This window comes from Cupressus sempervirens, chromosome 1 (assembly GCF_028749045.1).
Source record: "Cupressus sempervirens isolate cs-2001-9-10 chromosome 1, ASM2874904v1, whole genome shotgun sequence".
Classification (NCBI taxonomy): Eukaryota; Viridiplantae; Streptophyta; class Pinopsida; order Cupressales; family Cupressaceae; genus Cupressus; species Cupressus sempervirens.
The window spans coordinates 137641662-137648301 of record NC_143118.1 but is presented as its reverse complement, the minus strand read 5'-3'; the positions used below and the strand labels follow the sequence as shown (position 1 = coordinate 137648301).

At 36.2% G+C, this 6640-nt stretch overlaps 1 pseudogene; it reads left to right on the top strand.

Moving 5' to 3' along the window:
- The first annotated feature begins 1321 nt into the window (after positions 1 to 1321).
- Positions 1322 to 1822, top strand: LOC149576559 (uncharacterized; annotated as a pseudogene).
- Positions 1823 to 6640: the final 4818 nt, after the last annotated feature.

Below are 6640 nucleotides of genomic sequence, written 5' to 3'. Positions count from 1 at the left end.
GTAAGTGCACATCTACATTTAAAAATCACCCTTTATCAGCAGATTGAAAGAGTTTTCAGATTTTTCATATATTGTTGAATGTGTGCCAAGTGTTTGTGAAAATGTTATGATGGGTATTATGCATTTTAATGTCACTTCATAGTTGTTCGTAAATCTACTCATTGGAAAGCAATTTATTGAGGAAATCAGCTTTATGAGTTTGCATACAAAGTGTTTGACAATATTCCTTAAGTTAAATTTCTACAAGTCAAAGTTCAAATCAGAGGAGGATATTACAACATGGGTCAAAACAACTTTCTCAAATAGAGTCTCCAATATTGGAGTGCTCCAAGATATGGTAGCCTTGTCACCTATACACTAAAAAATTAGCAAAGAGTAGGAAGTCATACCATGAATAAATCACAACTAGGAGCATACACCAAGGAGAGAAGGAGTTTAGAATGGGAAATCCCCATAAAATATCATCCTTGCATTGAGGAACAAAGTCGAACAAATGGAGGGAAAATCCATTGAAGTAAGTGCACACCAATTATAGGTTGGAGGGATACTCCATGGGCCAGATAAGGCAATTATGAGTCAGTTTAAAACTGTCGGGCCCACCATAGTTAACCTTGATAAATTGGCTCCCGATGTAACTTACAAAAAATATATATAATAAAAGAATGGTATTAAACAATGAAATGCTACTATGAGCATAAAGAGATGCTATAAAAGCATAAGACTGCAACAATGTGCAGATAGATCAATAGAACATAGTAAAATTAAATCAAATCATTAAATAATGAAGGCAATAGTGTAAGATAACTCATAAACCTGAATAATTTGAGATAAATAAGAAGTATTTGGAAGAGTAATAAGCATAAGTTATTAGTTAAAATCTCCATGCAAGGTGAACACAAGTGAGAAGATATTAAGGATGGGCCCACCAACAAAGACAAAAATTTAGAAAAAAAGAATAAATGAAGAGAGAGGTTAGAGACATTACAATAGACACTGCAACATCTAAATAAAGGAAGAAAAAAAAATGTTACCAATTAAAACTGCTCTTGTTCATCATTACTTGTGGCACCAACAACTCGACAGCCTTTAATTTTAGCAAGTTGCCCTACAACAAGCCCCACTGCATGAGTTGTTCAAGTCGTTTGGGCACATCACACGTGTGTACGTGGCAATGGATTAGAAGACGAGAGTTAGCAGGGGCTTTGGTTTTGTTAATTTCATGAACAGGGAGGACGCCCAGAGGGCTATCAACAAGCTCAATGGTTATGGCTATGCAATTTTGAAGGGGTTTGATATTGTGTTATATTCTTTTGGTTCACAGATGGTGATGGAGAAATCAAAAACAAGGGTTACATCAGGTAGGTTGTGATGGGGGGAGCTAGAAGAGGAGGACAATGAAGACCTTGACTTTCTTTTGTCGCCTCCCACAGTCATAGGGCTAGACGAGAATGGTGAGAAAAAGACGATCGAGTACAGGTTCAACGACCAGAGGCAAACGGTAGTGCGCACCACCACAACGCGCATCTGCAAGGTGGCCAAAACATGCCTCAACAAGTGCGCTCTTGAGCGGTGGGAGTGGCACAAATTTGGGGGAGCCACCAGTGAGGATGCCTCCAATTGGCTCACGGTTGTTTCCACAGAGGAAATCCTACTTGAATGGCCTTGTCCGGTGGGCTCCAAGGCGGATGACATGAAATTGGGCACTGACGCTCTCTCTACTTTCTCCAAGGGCAGTGCAGTGCTCATGGTATGTCGAATCTGAGGCAAGAAGGGCGAACACTGGACTTCAAAGTGCCCTTACAAGGACCTTGCTAGGCACTAAATTTTTTCTACTAAACTAAATTAGTTAAAATATATATATATATATATATATTAGAATAAACTCTCTCAAAAATATATTAGATTGTACTAGAATATACTATTAAATTAGGAGTGTGATATCTTTAAATATATCAAAACCTACACAAATTAGAGCAAACAGGAGTTAATTGGGTTTGGCGGTAAACCAGCAAAACCCTAAAAAAATTTAATATCTTCCAACTTAAGAAGATTAAAAAAGAAATAAGTGAAATCTCTCTCAAGTGTCTCCTTCAAATTGTACCTTCATGCAAACACTCAAAAACAAAGATTAAACTACTTTGATACCATGTTAGAAATGGAAAAAGAAATATATAAATAAGCAATACCAGGAAAGAATCTAAGTGAGTTAATGCATGAAAAGATATTACCATAAGATTGGAGAGAGAAAGCTTCAAGATCCAACACCATGAGACAAATATTTGAAAAGGGGAAAGCAAAGGAAACCCCTTGTGACATTATGAATGAGGCATGAAAAGAGAGAGAGAGAGAGAGAGAGAGAGAGAGAGAGAGAGAGAGAGAGAGAGAGAGAGAGCAATCGCTCATACAATGATTGAGAAGAGGAAGAAATCTCATAAGAAATGAGAGAGGAGGGTCATCTCTTAAATAGAGATGAGAGAGAGGAGTTAGAATGTAACTTCCATGTCTATGAATGCCACCATTCATAAGTGTGTGAGGCCAAGTGCGAGATTCCTCTTAAGGAGAAATAATCTAAATTAAAAATTACAATAAATATTTGTCCTCACATATTCCACTAGAGGACAAAATACGATGTAGTGGAAAAAGGACAAAAATAAATATATTAGGATACCTTGGTTTATATCCTAATATATTATAACAATAAAGAAAGGAGGTCTAACATTGGTTTATAAACACACCAAGGAAAGATTACAACTTCTAACAGATGTCATTTTATACTTAGATCATATTCTAGATTGGTCTCATGATGATATGGTTATCAGTGTTTGGTTTGGATATGTATGATGACTTGTTGGATCAACAAGTTGTGTAGTGTTGTAAGCGGTCTATACTTAAAGGTTACATTTATAGCTTGGTTATGGGTTTTTTTTCCCATTGATCTTTCATTATTGATGCATACTCAGATTGGTGGCTTAAATTTGGGTTGTCTATGCCCTAAGTCACATGATTTGTTGATTTTTTCTTCTTATAGAAGGCATGAGATATTGTTACTGAGTACAATCATGGTGGAGAATTTTGGTTGACTATTTTATGTTGACAGGTTGGACACATTGAGAGTTAGTTTCTTGGTTCATTGATGTGATCATGGTGTCATGGAATTTGACATGACATGATTGGATATATAGGTACATCTTTGATGTTCATTGGTTTGGATTCTTAATTTGGTTATGGTGGTATATCTTTTTGGTTGAGGATCATGGTTATTTGGTTTCTTTTGAGGAGCTCATGATGTGCACTTTGAGTTCTTTGATGGTTTGATGCCTTGATTGATTCACATGGTTAGAGGATCATTTTTCATCATGATGTTCTGGATAGCTTGGATACACAGTTTGGTGGGAGCTTGTGATAGTGATGAGGTGACAGTGAAATATTAGTTCCTAGTTTGGTTTGTATCTTCTTGGTTTGGAGATCTTGGTTTCACTTGGTACTAACACTTTGGTTGTGTGAATGTAGACTTGGAGGATCTTCATGTAGGAGATAGATTTTATGATGCCATAGGTGACTTGGTACCACGATTGAGTGGGATTTTTTTGGCATTGATATATTTATTGAGTGTTTGTAGATGTTGGAGGTTTGTCTTAGATCTTATTGCTGCAAAAGTGTCTTTGACATTTGTACAATGCACTTATTATCTTCATGGCGTGTGAAGATTGGTTAGTTCTTAAGGACTCATGGAGTTCATGGTTATCTTCATGGTGTGTGGAGATGGTTCTTCATGGTATGTGGAGATGTTTTTTTCTTCATGGTGTGTGGAGACGGTTGCATCTTGAGGACTCACAAGGTTCTTGGTAAAGGTGTGGTTTATGCTTTCATTTGACATGTTATCCTTGGTGTGAGGATGTTTTCATTATTATATCATAGTATACTCTTGATACATGTTTATAGTATTGACATGTTATAGTGTGTTCATATGGAGCATGTTGTCTCTTTGGTTGAGATGTTTTAGATCATGTTGTCATGTTTATGTTCCTAAGGCCATGGTTGGAACTTTGACATTGATCTTGGTTTAGTTTCTTGGTATTGAGTACATTGATCATAAGTTGGATACTTCATGAGATTGCTATGTTGTATTTGGAGTTGGTATGGATTGATCGGTTATAAGTGCTCATGGATACTTAGAGATGGCGTTGATGTTGATTTCTCTTGGATTAGACATATATGTATTGGGACAATTGATGGTTTCAACAAGAAGTCCAAGAGACATTCACTTGATATGGACTTGAGAGGAGATTGTTCTTAGATGAGTCTTGGTTGGAGACTTGGATATCTTGATGAGCATTATCATTCCCACTCTTGGTCTACTCGGAGGTTTTGTATTTGAGAGGTATAGCCCATTGTTTCTCTCAGGTGTGTTATGTTTATGATTATCTTTCATGGATATGGATTTTGAGCAACAGTACATGAGTTAGTTTTGGAGGGTTTATTTGAGAGATGGTTTAGCATTGGTTATCTCCTTGTGCATATGTTTTGGAGATGGTTTTATATTGGGCATATTCCTTGGATTAGGAATGGTTTATGAGTTTGATCTTCTTATGAGAGGCTTACGCCCATGGTTAGTTATATGGTATGGTTTGGGTGTTGTTGTGACTTCTTGGTTGGGGTTTTATGGAGGAGATCATACTTGCATAGTTTACATCTAGAGGTGTGTGTAGAAGGACATGATTAAGCTTATGATTTGATGGTTTCTCTTTGGTCTTGGTTATCTTCTTGGATGTTCAGTTTTGCTTACATCAGATTTGAGATTGGTTGGAGATTGTGATCACTGGTTTGTGTTCATGTATCTCATGTGAGAGATAACATGGTTATTCCTTTATCTCTTTCCTCTATTGGTTGTGGAGAACTTGGGAGAGTGTTGGAGACCTGTTATGAGAGTTGTTCTTGCAGGTTATTGGTTTATGTAATGGATGTCCTTGCGACTACATGGATTCACTTTTTTAAGATGTTGTGAGTGGATTGGTTATAAATTTGACATTATCTTTTGCAGTGGGAGCTTCTTGGTATATATGTGGCAGGTATTGCTTTTGAGGCTTATGATTTCAGGTTACAGATTAGATATGTTGATGATGTGAGATTCACTTGGCATACCTTTGGAGATATGGATAGTTGGATGAGTTTAACACTTTTTGTGGGTGCTATTTCAACTATGGATATTTTGACAACTACGAATACATGTTATTACCTTTGGATCAGATTTTTTGTGCTTGGCATTTCAGTTGGTACAGGATTTTATGATCTTCTAATGTGACGGGTTGGTTGGTTCTCTCTTTGGATGGCTTCTATGTATCTCCAGTAGCAGTGGCATAATAAGAGGTGAGATTATTCATGTTTGAGATGCTAGATACTTTGATTTCGTTGTGGGTACCAGGATGGAGCACATGGTGTACTTTTATCCATGATGGTGAATGTGTTGGGAGGGATTGTTCCCTTGTTCATTTATGTGGCTACAGATTGACCCTATGCAATGCATACAACAAATGAGAGATTGTTGAGATAATGGGTGTTGCACACATTGCATAATATTTTTATTTTGTATTATTTTATTTTATTATGTAATTTTGCATCTAGATGGACGTGCAACATGAAAAGATTCCAATGGGATATACTTGATGAGTTGTATTGTAACATTGTGATAATATTTCATGTAATTATTTACTATTGAGAAAAAGAATTAAAATTCCAATATCAAATGTTGGGTCAATGGGTTAGGTAGCACATAGTTTTAGCACAGGGTTTATATAATACCACTTGGTGGTTTTGTGAGACTTGCTACTATATAAGCAGCCACAAGGGTAGTTATTGGTGTGAGAAAAGAAGAAGACAAAAGGAAAAAAGAGAAAGAGTCAAGCAGGATAAGGCTTGACAGATTAGCTAAGGGAGCATTTGTTAAGGTTAGAAGCATGGCATGGGATGTGTGGATTCATGCTTGTTCACATAGATTTTTTGGTGGTGACTATGGCTTTGAAGGCTTCCATGGTTGTATTGTAATGGTATTTTTTTTCTGAATAATACATGGTGATGGATGCTTTTGGAGGCTAGTTTTTTTTTTTTCCCTCAATGAGGATTTCCTAAGGTATATCTTGTGTCACATTTTTGTGGGTATGTTGTCTATTCTTTTGCATATGGATTTCAATTGTGTGTTTATTTCAGATCTATTATGGGTTATGTGGAAATGGTTATATTATTTCTTGCAAGTTTCCTTACAATCTACAACATACAAGAATTGCAAAATCCTTATTGATAAGGGTTTCTTTAAGCAAGGTGAATATTTACATTTTTCTTGCTATCTTTCATGTTTTATATTTCAATTTCAAGGTCAAGATTCCTCAATTTAGGGCTTGACCAAGGCAAGCCATCATAAAACCAAAATAAAAATCACATATTTAGAAACTATTTATCAAGGCATTTTGGAAAAAAAATTGGATCAACTTTGCTACTGTGCCTTGGGAACATGTCCATCTTCACGTAAAGTGTTTGGACACTTTACAACTAGGTCAACATCTTCTTGAAGGCTTGAGAAAAATAACATTTTTAGGTATTTCTATTGTGATCACAAATTTGCGGTCAAAAATTCTATTATGGGTGA